Source organism: Xenopus tropicalis, chromosome 10 (genome assembly GCF_000004195.4).
Source record: "Xenopus tropicalis strain Nigerian chromosome 10, UCB_Xtro_10.0, whole genome shotgun sequence".
Lineage (NCBI taxonomy): Eukaryota > Metazoa > Chordata > Amphibia > Anura > Pipidae > Xenopus > Xenopus tropicalis.
The window spans coordinates 33847538-33872470 of record NC_030686.2 but is presented as its reverse complement, the minus strand read 5'-3'; positions in this window follow the sequence as shown (position 1 = coordinate 33872470).

The following is a 24933-nucleotide window of genomic DNA, read 5'->3' as shown; positions in this document are numbered from 1 at the left end:
ACTGTTCCAAATATTACATTAAATATATTACATTAAAATCATGAAACGGCTGTTATGTTTGGGTAAAGTTCCCCTTTAATAATATACTGTACTGGCAGGTCCAGTAACATTTCTTTATCCCTTTGTTAAACAGCACTGTTACATTTGGCTTTAGTTCCCTTGAATTTTGCTTCAGTATATTTAATATCCATGGGACAGATCGGGCGTCACGCCAATGGCTCATAAAGTTGCTGTAAACAATTCTGTTTGTGACTTGCCGCTGCCGTTAGGAACGTCATTTACCTTAATGAGCAGCAGTGCTCTATAAAACAGCATTATTTCTTATCCTATCTATTCCTATGAACCTGCCACCTCCAGTTCAGTCAGACCCTATACCTATTAGCTATTGAACTACATTCTTTTACTGATATATATATATATATATATATATATATATATATATATATATATTTATATATAAGTATATTGCAATATCTACTCTGCCAGCGTGGTTTGCTTTACACAATTACTGACTCTACTGGTACAAGGGAGGGAATACATAGAAGCCCATTACCATGCAAAATGCAAAAAGCTTTCTCTATCCTGCTTACGTTTTAATTGGGTAAATGGGGAAATAATCACAACGGCGGTCATAAAAGTAATTATATATGCTAAAAACAAGAGGGCAAAGGTTTGAAGCATGGGAAATTAAAATATTCTCTTCTAAACAGATGCTGCTTTGTAACAAAAATCCACTAAACTATAGTGGATGATTAATAAATCCATTTCACAAATGATCTTTGTTATTTATTAATACATTGGTTTATATATTTACTGATTTATCTGTGTTTCTAAACCTAGGCCTTGCCCAGCGACCATCAACGCACTCATACAGTCACTGACTGATTTCCCCTACTCCAATTGGCTGATTAGAGCACAAGCCAATAAATAGCAAATAGCAATGAACTACACACCTGGGGGCACAGTTATCAATGTACGATTGAGTCCGAATACAAAAAATTCGTATTTTTCCTAAGTTTTAGAACTGTGCGTGTTTTGTGCGATTTTTTTGTTAATTTGTGAAACCTTTTTGTACTTTGCGACAATTTGTGAGAGTACAAAAGTTTCGGATTAATTCAAGCTTCGGTATCGTGACTTTCCTTGGGCCAAATTGGAGCTGCAGAGTGCCATTGAGCCCTATGAGTGACTTTCCTTGTGCCGGGTTGGAGCTGCAGAGTGCCATTGAGCCCTATGGGGCCAGGTTGGAGCTGCAGAGTGCCATTGAGCCCTATGGGTGACTTTCCTTGGGCCGGGTTGGAGCTGCAGAGTGCCATTGAGCCCTATAGGAGACTTTCCTTGGGCCAGGTTGGAGCTGCAGAGTGCCATTGAGCCCTATGGGAGACTTTCCTTGGGCCGGGTTGGAGCTGCAGAGTGCCATTGAGCCCTATGGGAGACTTTCCTTGGGCCGGGTTGGAGCTGCAGAGTGCCATTGAGCCCTATGGGAGACTTTCCTTGGGCCGGGTTGGAGCTGCAGAGGGCCATTGAGCCCTATGGGAGACTTTCCTTGGGCCGGGTTGGAGCTGCAGAGTGCCATTGAGTCCTATGGGAGACTTTCCTTGGGCAGGGTTGGAGCTGCAGAGTGCCATTGAGCCCTATGGGAGGCTTTCCTTGGGCCGGGTTGGAGCTGCAGAGTGCCATTGAGCCCTATGGGAGGCTTTCCTTGGGCCGGGTTGGAGCTGCAGAGTGCCACTGAGCCCTATGGGAGACTTTCCTTGGGCCGGGTTGGAGCTGCAGAGTGCCATTGAGCCCTATGGGAGACTTTCCTTGGGCCGGGTTGGAGCTGCAGAGTGCCATTGAGCCCTATGGGAGACTTTCCTTGGGCCGGGTTGGAGCTGCAGAGTGCCATTGAGCCCTATGGGAGACTTTCCTTGGGCCTTGTTGGAGCTGCAGAGTGCCATTGAGCCCTATGGGAGGCTTTCCTTGGGCCGGGTTGGAGCTGCAGAGTGCCATTGAGCCCTATGGGAGACTTTCCTTGGGCCGGGTTGGAGCTGCAGAGTGCCATTGAGCCCTATGGGAGACTTTCCTTGGGCCAGGTTGGAGCTGCAGAGTGCCATTGAGCCCTATGGGAGACTTTCCTTGGGCCGGGTTGGAGCTGCAGAGTGCCATTGAGCCCTATGGGAGACTTTCCTTGGGCCAGGTTGGAGCTGCAGAGTGCCATTGAGCCCTATGGGAGACTTTCCTTGGGCCTTGTTGGAGCTGCAGAGTGCCATTGAGCCCTATGGGAGGCTTTCCTTGGGCCGGGTTGGAGCTGCAGAGTGCCATTGAGCCCTATGGGAGGCTTTCCTTGGGCCAGGTTGGAGCTGCAGAGTGCCATTGAGCCCTATGGGAGACTTTCCTTGGGCCAGGTTGGAGCTGCAGAGTGCCATTGAGCCCTATGGGAGACTTTCCTTGGGCCGGGTTGGAGCTGCAGAGTGCCATTGAGCCCTATGGGAGACTTTCCTTGGGCCGGGTTGGAGCTGCAGAGTGCCATTGAGCCCTATGGGAGGCTTTCCTTGGGCCGGGTTGGAGCTGCAGAGTGCCATTGAGCCCTATGGGAGACTTTCCTTGGGCCAGGTTGGAGCTGCAGAGTGCCATTGAGCCCTATGGGAGACTTCCCTTGGGCCGGGTTGGAGCTGCAGAGTGCCATTGAGCCCTATGGGAGACTTTCCTTGGGCCGGGTTGGAGCTGCAGAGTGCCATTGAGCCCTATGGGAGGCATGTAAACTGTTGTGTCAAAAAAAAATGATGTGTGCAACATTTTTTTCACGTGCGCAACAGTTTTTGTTGACGCCTGCAGCAAATGTTTTTATGCCCGGGATAATTTTTTGTCTCGCGCCAAATTTTTCCGCAGTGAATTTTTGCCCCACTTTGATGAAGAAATTTGCCCGCAAATCCATACCTGCCCAAAAATTTCGCCCATTACTATTTACAAGTAGTGGTGAACAAATCCGTCCTGTTTTGCTTCACTGAAAAATTCGGGAACCTTGGTAAAGATTTGCAAAACGGGCAAAAAGTTATGAAATGGCGATAGTTTCATATTTATGAAACAGTTTCAATGCTTTATGACTTGGCAGCTGGATTTTTTGTTTAGTTTGGTTCTAAAATCCTTGTGGAAATTCGCTGCGAATCCATGCCTGGTGAAAAAATTCACTTGTCACTAGTGACAGGAAGCATGACTTATTTGTGACCTAGGGGACTGCCTTATATATTTCAATACTTGTGATTTGATTAGCTGAGGTGAGATTTGGCATTAACATAAATGTATTAATCTAGATATTCCTGGAAAACCAATCCCAAATATCATATATGGTGAGTAGTGATGAGCGAATCTGTTCCGTTTTGCTTCGCCGAAAGATTCGGCGAAAATGTTGTGCGGAAAAAAAAATTGTTGCCCGCGGCTATTATTTTGTCGCACAGCTATTTTTTTGTTGCCCGCAGCTATTATTTTGTCGCCCGCGGCTATTATTTTGTCGCACAGCTATTGTTTTGTCACCAGCGGCTATTATTTTGTCGCACAGCTATTGCTTTGTCGCCCACGGCTATTATTTTGTTGCACAGCTAATGTTTTGTCGCCCGCGGCTATTATTTTGTCGCACGGCTATTATTTTGTCGCACAGCTATTTTTTTGTTGCCCGCAGCTATTATTTTGTCGCCCGCAGCTATTATTTTGTCGCACAGCTATTGTTTTGTCACCCGCGGCTATTATTTTGTTGCACAGCTATTGTTTTGTCACCAGCGGCTATTATTTTGTCGCACAGCTATTGCTTTGTCACCCACGGCTATTATTTTGTTGCACAGCTAATGTTTTGTCGCCCGCAGCTATTATTTTGTCGCGCAGCTATTCTTTTGACCCCCACGACTATTCTTTTTTGACGCCGGCGACAATTTTTGGACGTGCGGCATATTTTTTCATCCGTTTCCCGAAACAATCCGCCAATGGCGAAAACGTGGAAATTCGCCGTGAATCCATGCCTGGCGAAACATTTCACCCATCACTAATGGTGAGTGTTTGGTTGAACTTCATTTAGACATTTCTAAAGATATTTTCATGGATCTGTTATCTGAAAAGACGGTGCAGAACAAATTTGGGACCAGAAAAGGTTGAACTTGAAAAGTCTCTAAAAAACGAGTCGTCTTTGCTCATTCCAAATCGGTATAGGTATACTGCTGATCCATTAAAATCATTTATTTTAACACAAGAAATCAATTCAATATCGATTTCCTTGAAAGCCTAATCACTTAAATGGTAATTACAGTAAATGCAGGAATATACTGGGGCACACATTCAAGGTTGCTAGTACAGAGCCAAGCTTTCTTCCATTAATATATTATACCATTCTGCATCATAAACTGGAGTCTTTATTCTGAAGTTTGGGCGCCACTTAGATCCTAGGTCGTTTTCTTGGAAGCAGAGACAGGCATTTGCTTTTCCAACCAGCGCTCTACATGATTAACAAGTAATCTGTCTTGTGAAATGAACAGGGGAAATGCGTCTGGCTATTAAGTCTTCCAAGGTTGAAATTAACTGATTATAAATTGCTTCTGATGCCTCACCGAAGCACATTAAGATCATATTTGTTTGCATTTCAGCCCACCAAATGAGGCGAAATGGACATGAACTTATGAACTGAAGCTTTTAAGAAGCACCTATTTAAAACCTTAGTTATAGCCAGCAATTACTTGGCTTATAAAAGTATGGGAGTTAAAGCAAGGATGATAATTACATCTTAACGTAAGTCATATAAAGGAGACATTAGTCCAAATATTTGTTGTAATGTACGTAGTGGATTTGGGAAGTTTAGACATTAGTAATGAGCAAATTTTTCCAGCAGGCATGGATTTGCAGCGAATTTCTACATTTTGCCATTGGCGAATTGTTTTGTGAAACTTCAGGGAAAATTTTCTGCGGTAAAATTTGTCATAAAAAAGTCACGGTCGCGTCAAATTGGGTGCAGTCATATCAATTTTGACGCAGTTGCATAAAAATAGGTGCGACTGCGTCAAAATGGGCACGGTTGCGACAAAAAAAGACGCGGGCGACCAAAAGTTGCATGATAAGTGCGTTTCATAGATTTTTCGCAAATTCCATTTCACAGATTTTCCTGTTTCGTTAATTTTTCAGCAAAGCAAAACAGGACAGATAATCACTATTAGACATAGGTTTGGAGATTTATAAATGATTTGATTCTAATTCTTGTTTGTCTCAAACCAAAATGTATATAAGTATGGGATCTATTACATGTATGGGATCTATTACAGGTATGGGATCTATTATCTGAAATGCTTGGGACCTGGAGTTAGTTCTCTGTATAACACAGCCAATAAAAACACATGATGGGCAATTTAATGATTCCATTTAAGTTGCAGTGTTACACTATTCACCTCAAAATGCCCATTCAGACCAAGCTGTCGGCTTACCTGTCCACGTAGGGAGTCTGCTGCCTGGTCTGCCCAAATGCTATCTTGCTGAAAACTGGGCAGTTTAAAAATGTCATTGGACAAGGGGTGCATCTGCATGCTGTATGGCAGGCAGAGTCCTGGTCTGATCGGTTTCTGTAGGTTCTTCTGTACGTTGGCCCTAGGGTCAACTATTGAATTAGCCCAATTTGGCCCAGATCTTGTCGTTTGGCATCCAACATAGCCAAACAATCGGATCTGGCTGTGTGTATGTGTGACCACTTTTATACTGTACATACTCCCAAACATCCATGCATATTCCTCTTAATTCTAAACTCATACATTCAAAAGCACCTACCAGTCAGGTGTATAATAAACATTAAATAAGATTTTATCTAGTGAATAATATACCCCGTACTGTAAAATATAAGGATATTATAAATCATTAGTGATGAGCGAATTTTTTCGGCAGGCATGGATTCGCAGCGAATTTCCGCGTTTTGCGAAAGTTCCATGAAAATGTGCTGCGGAATTTTTTTTGTCGCGCACCAAAACGGTTGCGTCAAATTGGCCATGGTCCAGTCAAAAAAGTGTGGGCGACAAAATAAATACTGTAGATGCGGGCAACAAAAAAGGACACCGGCAACAAAAAAGAAGCAGGCGGCAAAAAAAAAAAAATCACGCAACAAATACGTTTCGTGAATTTTCTTGCTGTTTTGCAAATTTTATAGCGAACGAAATGGGACAGATTCGCTTAATAAATAATAAATCACCAAGTAGTTCCATGACTACATAAAAGCATAAGGCTGCAGGCCAAGCGCCTTTATACAAGTGATTGAACTTCAACGTAATTTCTGGTATCCTATTTTATAATACACAAGTTTCGGTGAGTCACGTGACATCAATTACATCACTAAACACCGATTATAACTGATGACATCACTAAGCACCATTTATAAAGATATCATTTTAATTCATGGCTCGTGTGCATTATAGTGGTATTTTGCTTTTATAGACGGCAATATTAGATTATAGATCAGTGTCCATAATTGTATAAATGTGTAACTTAGAAAAACAATTTCCAACCACTTTCTATATTTTTGTCCCTGTAATATTATCGTTGAAGCTCTGGTGCCAATGACATTTCATGTTAGACTTCCAAATTTGAATCCACTTTGGTCATTATTGTGACGGGAAAATGACTCCAAATGGAGTTGAAAATCATTTTGCCACTCAACAATAGTACAACAATAGTTCTATAGTTGCCATGACAGCACTTAGCTTAACCAGAAGAGAAGGGCTATTGTTACTCTCTGCTGCTGGTACCCACCACATGACGGCTTGCGTTTCAGCTAACTCATGTTAAATGTAAAAATTTGTTCAAAGACATGAAAAAAAATCAAAGATTGAGCTAATTTGCCTGTGAGTGACTTGCTTATTTTATCCTCTTGAAACGGAGAGTAATTGTTTTGCTGTTGCTTTGTGCCGAGGGAATGTGCTGGTTTGGGCACTCTTGGGGAGATTTTCACATTGTAAACACAGTTTGCACCAATTTAGGAGACTATATTGTAAACGTTTATGTATTTTTTGCTTAAAAAACACAGTCCGCTGCTATTGAGAAAGCATATGGAAACTTCATTGAAAATATTGAGATATCAATAATGTTAAACACATTCCCAGTGTCTTAGCTGCTGATCCGAAGTCTGAAAGAAAGGCAACGGCTTGGGGTCTAGTTGACTTAAGCTATTTCATACTGCAATATTATATTTTATATTTCTATGGAACACATTCCCACTGAATATATAACCCTTTTGGTTTAGTTTGAAAAGTATCTGATTTGTGTTAGAAACAGGAGTTCGAAGTTGTTATAGTGTAGGGTATATTAATCACTTCCCGTCCTATCCCTGGGGTTCTGAAACCTTATAGTTCTAGACTCCTAATTGCATAATTATTTTCAAAACAAAACACCCCAAATCTTGAGTTTCTCAAACTTTAATTTTTAACTGATTATCTGCTTCTATATCCAATGGATACATGGGTACAGGATGGGTACAAGGATCCAAGGTATATGGGAACAAGGATCCTGCCTATTAGCGCTACATAAGCCGGATTGCTGTTAGCACAGACGGATAATTGCGCATTTTGGCTTATGGATATTGCATTGTGATATCAGAAATACAAATATATTGCTGTTAAGAGGTACAGTACAAAAGACATTGAAAAAAAATTAATTAGAAAAAGGCTAGTTACACATTATATTGAAGGATCCACTTGCATGAAATAGGCCACTGCCCTAGGTAGCAAAACATTTAATAAAGCTGCTTTAAGAATACATCCCTGATGTTGCTGGACTACAACTTCTCATCTGGTGTTATGTTGTATAATATGCTGGATATATGCTGTGGGTATGCCCTGGTAGTGTATCACTAATATATAGTAATGAGCAAATCTGTCCCATTTTGCTATGCTGAAAAACTAGCAAAATGGCAAATATTTGTAAAACAAGTTAAAGTCAAAGGGTGTTTTTTCCTCTGCAATTTGTTTCCATTTTTTCACAGGCTAACCTCATAGTTTAAATCTTCCATCCCTTTTACCAGTTTAGTTGCAGTCTCTGCACTCTCTCCAGCTCATTAATATCCTTCTTAAGGACAGGAGCCCAAAACTGCACTGCATACTCACGGTGAGGCCTTACCAGGGACCTATAAAGAGGCAAAATTATGTTTTCATCCCTTGAGTCAATGCCCTTTTTATACAAGACAGCACTTTATTTGCTTTAGTAGCCACAGAATGACACTGCCTGGAATTAGACAACTTGTTATCTACAAAAATCCCCTGATCCTTCTCAATTAAGGATCCCCCCAACTCACTATGATTTACTGTGTAACTTGCATTTATATTATTTCTACCAAAACGCATAACTTTGCACTTTCCAACATTGAACCTCATTTTCCATTTTGCTGCCCAGTTTTCCAATTTAGTCAAATCGCTCTGCAAAGCGGCAGCATCCTGCATGGAACTTATAGTTTTGCACAATTTAGTGTCATCAAAAATAGAAACAGTACTGTCTATGCCCACCTCCAGGTCATTAATAAACAAGTTTAAGAGCAAAGGACCAAGCACTGACCCCTGTGGTACTCCACTAACAATTAGAACTGGTTCCATTTACCACCACTCTGTGTAATCTATCCTTCAGCCAGTTCTCTGTCCAAGTACAAATAATATGTTCCTATCAGAAAGCAGCAACATGCATTATACAATTCCCCATGCTCAAAGAAAGGCAATGTTGCATTTCATAAACCAGACTTGATGTGCCTTAAATACATTTAAGGCAGAGACTGATACTGCATGTTCTCTTGTACAAGTTATTTCCCAACATTAGTGTCCCTTTGATGTTCTTCGCTTTTACGGGGCCATTACAGCTCTTAATATAAAGCCTGCACAGTTCTAAGATCAGTCCAGTAATGATGGAACGTAAAATTAATGCAGTCAAAGTCTGAGACTGAGAACCCTGGCAGATGAGCATTTCCAATGGGCGCACAGACCAGATTCATTCCATATCTGTGACTTGCATAAAGCCCGTACATTGATTTTCTAACAAAATACTGCAGACCCTGAAGCCGGATGGGGCTCAAACGATGCTTTCCTCTGTTGTTTCCAGTATTTTTTCTCTTTTATCCCGTTCATATATTCCCCAGGGCCTGACAGCTTTTTATCATTGGGGCTTTTTATCCTTCTCCCCTGTGTTTTTATTTATTTATTTATTTTTTTTTAAAGCAAGTGGATTTGATTTTGCAGTTCGGTAACATTCAGAATGCAAAACACTGCAAGCTCTTTAACGCTCCGTTTTTCTAAAGCTCCATGTTGCAGTCAATATTTAATAAGCAGCCAGATTTTTTTTTTAATAAATTACAAGTTTGGCAAACTGGCAAGGGATTTATTGAAAGGGCTTCATCAATTAAAATCACCTTTCTGGTGATGATTAAAGATGTATAAACCACTGCTAGAGTCTTTTGTTATTTTTTTAACAACTCATTCTGCGTTTATTTATTTCATGGATGTACACGGCATACAGTATGTGTTATTCATTATTCAATACAATGGATAGCATAATATGATAACACATATTCCCTTGCCACCCATACAAGGTATATAAGCCTTCTGAATTTAGTCCTGAGTATATAGATAAAAAAAAGTTTTAAAGGGGATTTGTTCTTTTCTCAAGTCTCTAAAAGTAGTAATTCTTTATTATACAGTAGATAAACCAAGAGGATTCTCCAATAAAATGAATCCCAATCAACATTATGTAAGTTATTAAATCCTTATCTCACACATTAAGAGAAGTAGGTAGAGTTCACTCACCAATCTTTCTGGTAATCAAACTCCAGAATTAAAGACATAGTATTCTCATTGGAGGTTATTTTGTCTGTGCAGTGTTGCAGTAAGATTCCATTTCTATGGTTCTGGACTTGAGTACCCATCATTTGTTGTAGTCCAACAACATCTGGTGGAGCACCACTGATAAGGAAAGTATTTCCCCTTTAGTGATGGGCGAAATGTTTCGCCAGGCATGGATTCGCATTTCGCCATTGGCAGATTGTTTACGTGAAACGGATGAAAAAATTCGCAGTGGAAAAATTCGCAGCGTGTCCAAAAATCGTCGCTCGCATCAAAAGAATAGTCGCATGTGTCAAAAGAATAGTTGTGTGTCAAAAGAATAGTCGTGTGTCAAAAGAATAGTTGCGGGCATCAAAAGAATAGTCGTGTGTCAAAAGAATAGTCGCGGGCATCAAAAGAATAGTCGCGAGTGGCAAAAGAATAGTCGCGGGCATCAAAAGAATAGTCGCGGGTGGCAAAAGAATAGTCGCATGTGTCAAAAGAATAGTCGCATGTGTCAAAAGAATAGTCGTGTGTCAAAAGAATAGTCGCGGGCATCAAAAGAATAGTCACGGGTGGCAAAAGAATAGTCGCGGGTGGCAAAAAATAGTCGTGGGTGTCAAAAGAATAGACGCAGATGACAAAAGAATAGCCGCGCGTCAAAAGAATAGTCGTGGGCGACAAAAGAATAGTCGCTGATGAAAAAAGAATAGCCGCGCGTCGAAAGAATAGTCACGCATCAAAAGAATAGTCTGGGGCGACAGTGGAAAAATTTGCAGCGTGTCCAAAAAAATTACAACCCCTATGGCACTGTCATGCCCTGCCTCCCTACGCCCTGCTACGGGTCAACGGTCACTGGAGAAGAAAGTGTTGGACAGACACAGGGCACACTGAGCATGAAGTAAGATGGACCATTAATAACTGATCTCAAGTTGTCAGATGAAAATCAGCTATACCATAACCATAAAGACTATTTTTTTGTCGCCCGTGGCTATTCTTTTGTCGCACGGCTATTATTTTGTTGCCCGCAGCTATTCTTTTGTCGCACGGCTATTATTTTGTCGCCCGCGGCTATTCCTTTGTCGCACGGCTATTATTTTGTCGGTCGTGGCTATTCTTTTGTCGCACGGCTATTATTTTGTTGCCCACGGCTATTATTTTGTCGGCCGTGGCTATTATTTTGTCGCCCGCGGCTATTATTTTGTCGCCCGCGGCTATTATTTTGTTGCGTGGCTATTCTTTTGACGCCCACAACTATTCTTTTTTGACGCTGGCGACAATTTTTGGACGTGCGGCAAATTTTCCCACAAATCCATGCCTGGCGAAACATTTCGCCCATCACTACTTGTGAGCAACATGTTGCTCACCAACCCCTTGGATGTTGCTCCCAGTGGCCTCAAAGCAGGTGCTTATTTTTGAATTTCTGGTTAGGATGCAAGTTTTGGTTGCACAAAAACCAAGTATAATGCCAAACAGAGCCTTCTGTAGGCTGCCAGTGCACATAGGGTCTATTAAGTAGCCAATTAAAGCTCATATTTCTACCCCTAGGAACATTTTTCATGCTTGTGTTTCTCCCCAACACTTTTTCCATTTAAATGTGGCTCAAGGGTATAAAAGGTTGGGGATCCCTGATATATATGCTTCCTATATGACTTCCTGTCAGGCCTCTCCCATCAATATGCAGGCATCTTTGGGCATGTATGTCAGTGCCCATTCAGATTCAAAGGTGCGCACGTGAGCACAATTGTATGTACATTTTACTTTTGGATTTGGTTTTTGGCTCTCAACCTGGTTATCACATTTCAAGGTTCAATTGCAAAAGCATTTGTCAAACTCTGAGGCACTTCTGCTAGGTCCCGAGTAGTCAGTGGGAGACAAGGGAGAGCCCATAGCTCTACCGGCTCTGCAAGGATCCTGAAACCTTAGGACCTTAGGTCAGGATTTTATTTATGTTACAACTTAAGGCCAATGCATTTTACCCAACTGATGTCAATAACTTGCATAAAAAAGCATATTGAGCTTTGTAACCCAAATCATCATTAAATCTCTAAAGCTATTTTCTAAATCAAGATACATGCGGCTAGCCTTGGCAAGTTATGTTCGTTTATATTCAGTGCACATGGTTAAATGACTTCCTTTAGACACAGAGGATTACTTGGCTTTTCCCATTCAGAACTGTTTGTTCTCTGTACAGCTGCTTTGTCTAGTTCCAAACCTTTTAGGCAGATAGATTAAGCCATAGAGCAAATATTGCTTCTTGAGTTCTTGAAAATAAAAGCAGAGTCACTAAGGAGCACTGTGATGGTTTTTTTTTCCCCTATGCAGATAGTTCATCCTATACTATGAGCAGTCACATCTACAGGGCAAACATCATCCTGACAGCTTCATTACTTCAGTTTTGTTGCAGTGCTATTGTGTAAGATAAGCCCAACAGATTTCTCAGAAACCAGAATGATTTAGCATTACAATGTCATTTGCGCTGTCTCTAGTAGCTATGAATATCCATGAAAAATAACTGAGAGCAGAGGTTGGGATTGTTGGGACCAAAGGCATCATGTTCACCGGCATATGTTAGAATTACATCTCGAAACCCCTTTACTGCCAGCCAATTACATTTTCACACTTCAAGAACAACACCCTGCTTGATTTTTGCAGGAAACCATATATATTTTTAAAGACTGTATTTCTTCGCCAAACTACGTAACTGCAAAAATTCTGAAAATTGTCTCAAAAGCATGCATTGTATAGCATTATATTTAGTGATGAGCACATTTTTTCGCCAGGCATGGATTTGTAGCGAATTTCTGCATTTTGCCATCGGTGAATTGTTTCGTGAAACTTCCAGAAAAATTTGCGCGCCACATTGGGGAGCAGTCGTGTCAAAAAAGGGTGCAGTCATGGCAAAATTGGGCATGTCAAGAAAGCGCGCGCGACAAAAAAAAATAGACACGGGCGACAAAAAAATCGCGCAACAAATGTGCTTTGTGAATTTTTCGCCGTTTCGGGAATTTTCTTGCTATCTTGCGAATTTTATGGCGAAGCGAAACGGGACAGATTCGCTCATCATTCGCTCATCATTCGCTCATTCATCGATTCATCTAAGCCGTTGCATCAAATTTTATGATGCTTAAATGTAGGCATGACAATAGAAGTATTCACTTTGCTTCATATATCATAAAGACAACATAAACATAAACGTAAAGACAAAGACATTTTGTAGGAAGACAAACGAGGGAAAAGGAAAAGAAGGAGAGTGTAAAGCTGGCCATACAGTACTTGTTATGGTCAACTAGGTTGAGTCTATTGTTTTACCTCTATTGTTTAACCCCCATAATCAGATGAGCCTTACTGAGACCTGTAAGGATAGGACTGCATCAACAAACCAATGTGGCCTTTCTAATCCTGCCTGATTTTTACCCCTCCCAATGATCCCACACATGGGCCAATAATCTTCCAACTCTGTCTAAAAAGGCTAAATCAGCAGATTTTATCAGCCTGTGTAGACGTGCAACTTTCTTCAACTAAACTTACTATGCGCTTAAGGGCAAATGCCCATACCTGATGCACTCTTACCATCCAGTTTGTGCCTGTATGTTACCCAACCACTTAGACTGTAAGCTCTACGGGGCAGGGACCTCCTTCCTACTGTGTCTCATACCACATGGCACTTATTCCCTGTGTATTTATACTTATTTATTGTATTTATTATAACACTTGTCTTCCCTGTGTGTAATTTTGTATATTGTAAGATTGTACAGCGCTGCGTACCCTTGTATGCTTTATAAATAAAGTTATACATACATACATACATACATACTATGTTAACTTTAATTTATGGTGACAGTGAGTACAACAACTCCATCTTTGCTCAAATGCAACTGAAGCAGTTGCCATAAATGAGCCCTGTGAAATTTTGAAGGGGGGGAGGTATTTATCTTACACTTTCCCTTATGTGTCTCTGTAGCACAATTACAATGCTAACGTAGCCTTCCCATGATACATTTCAATGAAAGCCGAAGCAGAGGAACCCAATGAATGACTCATTATCAGGTTAGGGCTGACGGCATCTCAGATCTTGGTCGCATCACAGCTCTGTTTGTGCGCCATGGCAGCTTAGTAAACGGATGTTTTGAAATGATTAAGAGCAAAGAATGCCATCTGAAAAACTAAAATGACTTCAGAAAATGCCAAACTGAAATGGATTGAAAGGGGAAGACAAAACTTCATTTTGAATAACCAAGTTAGCAACTCCCTACAATAGGCACATTTTGATCATCTTGCTCATCAGGATAGCTCATGTATTCATATTAATAAGCCAGTTGCTTCTTAATGAGACTTTATATGAAATTGATATCAATCACCTTCCATTGTTCTCATCCTGGCAGCACTTTCAACAGAAACAGCCCCCTAAGTCTGCTCATAACCTATAAAACTATGGCAGCATAGGTATTCAGGTATTCCCCTGTACTAAGCCCCCTAAGTTTGTTCATAGCCTGTACAGAGAGATCCCATAAAACTATGGCAGCATGGGTATTCCCCTGTACTAAGCACAATTCAGCAGGAACAGCCCCCTAAGTTTGCTCATAGCCTGTACAGAGAGATCCCATAAAACTATGGCAGCATAGGGATTCCCCTGTACTAAGCACAATTCAGCAGGAACAGCCCCCTAAGTTTGCTCATAGCCTGTACAGAGAGATACCATAAAACTATGGCAGCATAGGGATTCCCCTGTACTAAGCACTATTCAGCAGGAACAGCACCTAAGTTTGCTCATAGCCTGTACAGAGAGATACTATAAAACTAAAGCAGCATTGATATTCCCCTGTACTAAGGACAATCCATCAGGAATAAGTACAGTAATATCCTAGTTAGTCACTTCTACTAAGCACAATGCAGCAGGAAAATAATGTATCGTTGTCTTCAAAGTTATGCTGTTTATCTATGCATAGAATAATTTATGGGCAGATATTCAGACAGATAGTACACTGGTCCCAGCCAGGAAGATTTAAAATGATAAATTACACTGTTTGAATACATAAAACTCAACAACGGGGAAAGAAAAAGTTGAATGGTTGATGAAGTTTTGATGACCGCTCATATAACTTAACCCTTCTGTTCTGCTCTTGCCGCATTCGCTCGTAAGCGTAAAGTCCCACTTCAGTCATAAAGTTTTTTCTCTGATTTATAGATGGTCATAATTACCCCGGTATTTGAACAAACCCACTGCAGAACAACATTCACAAATCATTATCCTGCGGCAAATCAGAAAAAATTACGCCATCATTTATTTTCCAGTTGTGTTTTGAATTGAAAATGAGCATGGAAAGGATAAAAGCAAAAAAAATCGTTTATCTACGAGAATCCAAGACGGCAAGCGTTAATCATCCTTGTGTCGTAGATACGGGCAGCCAGGTAGCCCAGGAGTATGCAGAAAGAGCGGGACTATTATGAGAGAGATAGAGAGATGAATGGCAAGGAAAGTCCAAGCTTGGCAACTTTGTAGGACATGGACTTTATTGCACTTGGTGGCACCAAGACTGGTTTAATGAGGTTTAGCACAATATAAACCTTATTCTTATAAGAATAATTCTTATATTCAATATAAAACCCTCCCTGGTATGGACTGTTGATGCTTCTGAGGAAGTGGAGGGATGCCATGAAACGCGTCAAGCGTAGGTCCTTTGGGATGTATATGTGCTTTTTATTGATGATAGAATAAAGACTGATTTTGTATTTTTATCCTCGTGGTGCTCCGCTATTCTTTTCTGTAAATAGAGAGATGAATGGCAAGGAAAGTCCAAGCTTGGCAACTTTGTAGGACATGGTCTTTATTGCACTTGGTGGCACCATGACTGGTTTAATGAGGTTTACCACAATATAAAACCTTATTCTTATAAGAATAATTCTTATATTCAATATAAACCCCTCCCTGGTATGGACTGTTGATGCTTCTAAGGAAGTGGAGGGATGCCACGAAACGGGTCAAGCGTAGGTCCTTTGGGATGTATATGTGCCTTTTATTGATGATAGAATAAAGACTGATTTTTTATTTTTATCCTCGTGGTGCTCCGCTATTCTTTTCTGCAAATAGAGAGATGAATGGCAAGGAAAGTCCAAGCTTGGCAACTTTGTAGGACATGGACTTTATTGCACTTGGTGGCACCATGACTGGTTTAATGAGGTTTAGCACAATATTAACCTTATTCTTATAAGAATTATTGTACAGCGCTGCGGGATATGTTGGCGCTTTATAAATAAATGTTAATAATAATAAGAAGAATTCTTATATTCAATATAAACCCCTCCCTGGTATGGACTGTTGATGCTTCTGAGGAAGTGGCGGGATGCCACGAAACGCGTCAAGCGTAGGTCCTTTGGGATGTATATGTGCCTTTTATTGATGGATGTATAAAACCTTATTCTTCATCAGACTTTCTTTCTCACTTTGCACTGCTGGAATTTAGTCCTTCGCTAATTCTGACCTCTAACACTGCACAATAGTTTGGCTTAGAAATAGAACAGTATAATACATATAATTATGGGCATTTAGACTAAAACAAGAAGAGCTGTATTCAGCGGGAAAGGGCAGGCGTGCACAGGGCCACCCAATAATCATTTTTAATGGCAGTTCTAACAAGGTCTCGGTGAGACTGCAGGATGTTATTAAAATGTGTGAGGCACTACTGAGCGAGATTGGTCCTTCAGTGCTCAGCGGGTGATTGCTTTTTGCTAAGGATTAGCCAGCTCTCTGTCCAGCTATGGTTGGTATCAAAATTTAAATATTTACAAGCTAACATCTTTTCATTTGTATTTTAGGTACACTGTCTGGGAGGAATCTCTGCAAAAATATCTTTAACACATAAATGTAAAAGCTAAAAGCATAGGCATGTAACACACCCAGATAGAAGAACTTATAATTAGGGGTGGGGGAACTCAGTTTTACAGTGAAATATGTGGTTCCATCATTGGTTCTGTTTTTCCAGAAAAAAATTATTTCATTATTCCGTTGTTAGGAACACTCTGCTTCCTTTCCAAGGTGGCGTCATGTCTGCGTGCAACGTAGTGACATACCATCACGCTTCAGAGCTAAAATTCAACATAAATAGATGCCAAAGACCTGGGTTCAATGTCTGAATATAGGAATTTATTTGCAAGTTCCTCTGTGCATCTAAATTTGCTGGTTTGTTTCTCGGTTCCTAACACTCCTGCCTGGTTTTGATTACACTGATTGCTGCCTGTCCCGAGCTAAGCCTGAACTTTGACTAAGACACTTCACCCATTAGATACCATGCATTGGAATATTCTTGATACCGACTTTTAGCCTGGTAAGGTCCGTGCAGGCCTTAATATATGTTCCCCTTGCCTTCCACATCGACCAATTGAATTAGAGCACCCCTGTTAATGTGGGGGAGGCACTACCACCTGAAAAAAGTTTCTCTTGGCATTAGAGTACAAGTAGAGTTGGCACCTCTGCCGGCTAAGAAAGCCGGGCAAGGGGTGGGGGTGATGTCATGGGGGGCAGAGGCAGGGTCATGACATTGCAGGGCGCGGAGGAGGCGGGGTCATGATATCACGGGGCTATGATGGATCACTGCGTCAATGTTACTAAGTCCTGCCCAGTTTTCCTAATTAGGGAAACCAGGCAGGAGGTTTTCACCCCTTCCGAAAACCAGGCTGTCCAGGTCAAAACTGGAGAGGTGGCAACCCTGAGTACAAGTCTCTCAGCACCAACTATTGATGCACTAGTCAGGAACCCTGAAATTACTGCCATGTTTAGGGTGGTAATTCAAGCAGAACACTGATTCAGTGTCTGTGCTTCACTAAGGCTGGGTTGAAGGTTGAATTAGTGCTTCGGCCAATACACAGAATTGCAAGGAGCATCTTTGGCCACAAGTACCCTGTATAAATGGCATTAATATGCCCACAACTCCATTGTCTGCAAGGAAATGTCATTGCGATTTGACATGAGAGTGCTGACAATAATGAAGTCTGACCACCCTGACAGTCGGAGTTGCAGCTTCAACAAACAATTTTTTTTTCCAAAAACAACAGCCAATTCATCTGCTACTTGAAATCATACCATCATTTTGATCTTATTAGGCTTCTTAAGACGGGTATCCTTCACAACTCACATGTACCAAGCAAGCCCAACACACCGCCAAGGTGCACACGTGGGAAACATAGCCATAGACATAGTGCAGCCTTTCTCTGAATGTGATAGATGAAGTTTTATATATGAGAATGTGTATCATTGTTACATACACTTTATACAGTAATTATTATCCTTCTGCTGTATATTAGCTCCACAGCTTTTATTGCCAAATAAATGTCTATATCTTCCCACACACCACTTCAATTTCCTTCCTTTAGAAATGCACGGTTGAATACAACCATTACACACAATGCACTGAGCTCTATTCTAGATCTATAGCTTCTTCTGCAGAAAACAATTACACATATATAAAACTAATGTACAGTCATAATAGTTTTTGTATGTGTATATATATATATATATATATATATATATATATATATATATATATATATACACCCATACATGTGTGTGTGCTGTAAATGTATTCCTTGGTTGTGTGGCTAATGTATTTGAGAGTGCATGTTTAATAAGGTTACCATCAAAATTTATAGCACTTACTTTACACTGATGTGCAAATGAGTAATTTAGACTATACAAAGGTTAGCGTTTTCAAAGTAATTAAGTTAACATGATTTAAGAAAAGTGACCTTGGGAAAGCGCAATTCTCCAAAGAAATTATAAAATATATTCTTGCCTCATTGCTTTAGAAGACAACAGAGGATACAGAGCATTAACTCTACATGTGCTGAAAGAATAGGCTCTGCGGTCTGAGACTATGGGAAGTTCTTTCATGTATCTCTGGGTTTATAGCCGTAAACTCCTTCTGGGAGCCCAGGCATGGGAAGCAGGGCATGACTATGTTAGGAGGACAACTCCCTTCCCCCCGCAGTGCGGGGGGTGGGGTCGACTTTGAACCCCAGTAATCAAAAAGCTGCAGTTGGAAAAGTGAGTGGGTAACTGGGTAGGCCTGGGGTCCCCAGGGAGATGGATAATGCTAAAATGGGACTTGGATAATAAACAAGACACAGGCTCCGGGCCTGGGCTCAGGGTCAGACCTCTTTAGAGGTACAGGTATAGGACCCGTTATCCAGAATGCTCTGGACTAAGGGTATTCCTGATAAGGGGTCTTTCCGTAATTTGGATCTCCATACCTTAAGTCTGCTAAAAAATCAATAAAACATTAATTAAACCCAATAGTATTGTTTTGCATCCAATAAGGATTCATTATATCTTAGTTGGGATCAATTACAAGGTACTGTTTTATTATTACAGAGAAAAAGGAAATCAGTTTTAAAATTCTGAATTATTTGATTAAAATGGAGTCTATGGGAGACGGGCTTTCCGTAATTCGGAGCTTTCTGGATAACGGGTTTCCGGATAAGGGGTCCGATACCTGTATAAGTAATTTGACTGCTGTTTAATGTTTGGATTTACAAATGGTTTAATACAAGTTATGGTTGTTTACATATATATAATTACTGATTTATATTAAAAAAGTTACAATAAACCACTGCGGCCTTCTCTCCCCAAAATAAGTTGTCCGTTTTTTTTATTTCGGTATCAGGGGGAGGGAAAAGGGGCACAACAGGCTCGATACTGCATTAGTCATGTGATCTGTAACAAGTCATGAAATCAGGTTGTGAATGGAAGAAAATTGTAATCCCTGCGGGACAGAAACATAGAAACTGCTTGTGAACAATATAGAAGCTTGAGATATCTTGACTATGTATCTAGACAGCTTGTATCTTCTGGCTTCCTATTCAAAATCTGGGTCGATCTATCTATCTATCTATCTATCTATCTATCATCTATCCAAGATATTATTCTCCCCCTCAATTCATTTTTCAATTCAATTTTTCCATTTTTGTGTCTTTCTCTCCTTTGGTCTCCCATGTTTTCTTTATGTTCTTTGCTTACACCCTGTGCTTTTCTTCTGTTTTATTGAACGTATACTCTTATCACTTTTAGCGGAAGAGGGAGAAGGTCACAGGAATTCATAGAAAGCAAAAGATTAAACACAGGAGGGCCAACTTGGTCATCCTTGGTCATTACCTGTTCTTCTCTCTATGTTCCTACAAAAGTGTTACTTTTTGGAGGCTGAATAGTGCCCTTTCTGGCCAATGATACCACTAGAATGGCCTCAGATTTGAGGAATTTCATAAAAGCACTCTAAACGCATATAAGAAGTCATAAATGGACACAATGAAGAGTGCATTTTGAAGCAAATGTTTAGGGTATTTGTGCCCAAACACATTCCTGCACTTCCACATGGTGCCAGTGTCCATTCACGGTTTTCTGATGATTGGTGCCCAAATGCACGTTTTGATTCTATGGAACTCTAGAACTACTGACACCTTGCACTTGGTTGTAGCCCCAAAGTTTTCACAATGAGTTGCACCCAGTGAAATAGATGCAAATACGATTTTGCATGGGTTCTCCTGAAGATACTGAACCACACTGTAAAAATGCTGATTTGTGTCCACTGACACAATTGGCCCGATGTAGCCACAACCATGTTGGAATTATGTTATTAGTAGAAAACAAGGAGCCTTACATTTGAAATTGTACCTCTAAATTACACCTATCAGAATAAATGTTTCAGGGATTTCAGAGCCGAGCACCAATTTCTTTCTTTATTTGCTCTTTGTGGCAAGGCAAGGATTGGACTTTATTATTTTGAGATAAAAAGTACATATTTTAGTTTATAGCATACATGGAAGTCCATTATCTGATTTGGAAGAGCCACAATGTAGGTGTCAATGTAAGGCACATGTGAGTCCTTGACCAAGATAAGTGTTGGCATATTAAAATACAACAGAATTACATTTGGTTTGAGAGGAAAATGTCAAGCAAGGTGTGTGGGCTAAAAAGGAAGAAATAAAAAAGAGATTTGCTTGTGTAGAAAACCAATGCTGTCCATACAAAGACAGGAAAGACCTTGAGGTTCAGACACATCGGCCTTTTATCTTGGCACAAAATTGCAATGCCAGAGGGCATGTCTTGAAGTGGTTGCATTGTTTGTAGTAATCATTGTAAAACTGTTCCTATGGGATTCTGAATTCTATGTGTTTATAGGTTTGTGTACGACGTGGCAGGAAGCTAGTTTTTTTCCTTTTCTATTACCATTAGTCTTAGAAATTAAAAAATAGATATGTCAGCCTCTCTAGGTAGCCATTGGAACCTATAGTAGCTAAACTATGTAAAGGACTTCCATACATATATTTAAGCAAATGTTTTGTTTTAATTTGGTTATTTTTATTATTTTTTATTTATTTATTTTATCATTTTTGGAACTTTTGCTATAAATAAACAAATGTTAAAAAAAACCTCTATTTTCTATTAGTGATGCACCGAACCCACTTTTTTGGACAATGGATTCGACCCAAACCAAACCCTGCCAAAAAAGGCCGAATCCTAGCGGAATACGGAACCGAATCCTGGATTTGGTGCATCCCTATTATCTATGGATGAGAGTTACCTGGTTGCTGTGCTCAAGAGGTCCCCATCTGATATAAATATAATATGCATTTGCAGCATCCGTACATTCTGTGTTGTGGTGCACATTGCATTTGAAAGAATGACAAAGGCTTCCATGGTCGCATAGTGATTTTTCTCAGCCAACATTGAGCCTTTTTCCTGCCCTTTGACTTTGTTTTGAGTACTCCGGTTTCTCTGTTAGTGATACAATGCTGGATGGACCGACCTTCTTTCTGTTTGACCTTGAGATTTCCTTCTGTTTTGTAATTTTAGCATATAATTGATATACTCCTGCTTCATTACAGTAACTTCAATTATATACAACTGTACAGTCATAGCCTGGGCCTTGAATTGCAATGCAGTTGGTAAACAGGGACAACACGTTGCTCTAGATATTTTTCCTGCATTAGCAGATATCCAACCCCCAGTTAAGGGCATTAGGTTAAAGTAACACTGTCATGGGAAAACGTTTTTTTTAATTCAAAACGCATCAGTTAATAGAGCTTCCCTAGCAGAAATACGTTTTTCAAAAGTGTAAACAGACTTTTTTAAACGTAATTTGGAAATTTCACATGGGACTAGCCATATTCTTCATTTCCCAGGGTGCCACAGCCATGTGACCTGTGCTCTGATAAACTTCACTCACACTTTACAGCTGTGCTGCAAGTTGGAGTTACCTCCTAGCAGCCGATGGAACAATGGAAAGGGAGCAAGATAGCAGCTCCCTGACACCTGTATTGCTAAAAGTGGAAGATATAGGAATAGCACTCAATAGTAAAAAATCCAAGTCTGTCTTGGGACTCCTCCAGTTACATAGGAGTTCTAGGGCCTGATTCACTAAAGGGCGTTAAAAATTATCGCACGCTTTTTCGCGTTAAAAAACGCAAAATAATTGCCATAGTATTATCGCGTGCGAAAAATCGCCATTTTCACATGGGTTATTTCTCGCACTAGTTTTACCGTTTTGCGTTAATTTCCGCGCTGAAAAGAATACAATCGCATGATTCACTATAACTTTTGCGCGCTAAATATCGCATTCGGCTATGCGAAAATTAACACCTACTACAGGCAGGCGAAAAATTATACAAAAGTACAGTAAATTATTTTTTGCAATAAAATATGGACTTAGTGTTATTTATTCAAGTCTCTGTTTCCCCCAGAGTGATGCAGCCGCCAGTTTGCAGCGAAATGTTCATTTTTAATACAGTAATTTTCTGCAAGTATTGGCGTGTATGGCTAACATGGCATGCGTTCATTTGCGCGACTATTTATATTTGGCTACAAGTGATGAAATGTTTCACCAGGCATGGATTCGCAGCGAATTTTTGGACGTGCGTTGAATTTTTTTCGCGGCGGATTTTTTCATGCGTTTCTCAAAACAATCCGCCAATGGCAAAACGCATGAAAAAATTTGCCACGCAAAAATTCACCGCACATCCAAAAATTGATACAAGTGTCAAAAAATAATAGTCACGGGCAACAATTTTTTTGCCCGCACAACATTTTTGCCGTTTCGTGGATCTTTCGAAAGATTTGCTAATTTTTCACCAAAGATAACCAGAACACATTTGCTCATCACTAGTGGCTACTATTTATAAGCATCTACTATTTATATGATACCATTTATATGCTACCATTTATATGTGGCTAATATTTATATACACCATTTATATGCGGCAACAATTTTTATACACTATTTTTATGCTACCATTCATATTCGGCGATTATTCGCGTAATTTAGCGCATGTACCGGCAAATACCGCATTGAAATAGTCTTTCGCGAGTTAAATAACGCATGCAATATCGCGCGTAAAAAAGTGCAAGTATGCTTATAGTGAATCGTGTGAAAAATCGCCAAAATTAAGCCGCGGTAAAAATTTTAGCGTACAATAAAAATAGCGCACGTTTTATCGCCCTTTAGTGAATCAGGCCCCTAATGTGTAGCGCTGGCTCCTTCTGAAAGCTCAGACTCAGGCACAATGCACTGAGATGGCGCCTACACACCAATATTACAGCTAAAAATACATTTGTTGGTTCAAGAATAAAATTTTAAATGGCAGAGTGAATTATTTGCTATGTAAACAATGTAATTTATAAATAAAAAGTAAACCATAAAAATCATGACAGAATCCATTGAATATGTTATCACAATATCACCCAACAGGGAATTACACAGCCTCATTGCCCTTACTGTGAAGAACCCTTTCACCTTCAACTCATTTATGTTCCTAAAGTGGGGCCTGATGCGACCTTTATTTAATGTCCTCTAATGTGCTTATAAAGAGTAATTATGTCCCCTCACAACAGTTTTCTTCTCCAATGAAAACAACCGCAACTTTCCTAGGCTTATGTAAGAGGTATAAGTTTAATAAACACCCCCCCCCAATAACAATTCTGCTTTTAAACAAGTTCAGCACTTACTTACATTTTGTTTCCTATAAGACTGTATTTTCCAGGAACACTTCCTACTCCGCTACTGCAGAGGGAACCAAAGTGCACAGCTAAGGTAGGAACTTTTACCAGATGCACCAGTTTCCATGTGCAGGACTAAGTGAATGGTGCTTTAGTCTTACAAGTAGTAATCCTTATCCTAAAGTTTTATAAAGTTACCCAAAATTGTTTATATGACACTGCAAATCAGTAGTTAATGCTGGTTATAGATCCTTTATGCAGCAAGATATGTTATATTTCTAGCACAGTAAAATGTTATGTTACTTGTGTAGGAACCCATAGGTTTAACACTCCCTATGGTCTTATCCCTACACTTCCCAGTTGGCTGTTACTGAGCAGAATGTTATGTTTCAACTTTAGCTATTTGCATCTGTGCAATTATTGGCCCTTAGATAGGATGACCACTTCCTGCACACATTAATATACTGTAGTGTTATGCAGGGGGTGGGCACTTCCTCTTTGGCCTTCCTCTCACTAGCAGAAGGGGGTGCTACATTGAGCCTGGGACCCAACTAGGCCCAGAAGTCTGTGCCCTAGAGGAAGCCATCCATCTAGTGATACTAAGTCGGGGAGCAGGGACCCCGTGAATGAGGTGAAGTAATTTGCAGGTTAGACCTCTGCAATAGCAGCTCTAGGAGTGTGACTTAGCTCAGGGTTATTTAGCAAGAGCAGCTGTGTGCTCCAACAAAGGAGAATTTAGTGGGTTTAGTACCCCCAAGGCTCTTATTGTAGAGACCACAGTTCAGACGTAGGATATCTAAACCCTGAACCACAGTCAGCTGTAGGGATCCGGGCCAGTAAAGGTAGACACCCTTGGGACTTCTGTCTATTATCCCTCATCTGTCTCCACCGTGGTGCTACACTACTCTGCTTATATTGCAACTGCATCTGATATTTTACAACTATACCTCAATGCTGTGAGTATTAACCCTGCATATGCTGTGCATTCCATCAATAAACAAAGTTCTAGTTCAATGCAAAAGAACCTCTGGCGTCCATAATTCTATCATATACACCTTAGGCAGTGGAGAGTTGCAGTTCAGCAACATCTGATAAACAAATTTCTTTCCATATGCAAAGGCCTATTCTGCGTGTTTGAGTCACATGTGCCTGTGCTCATAC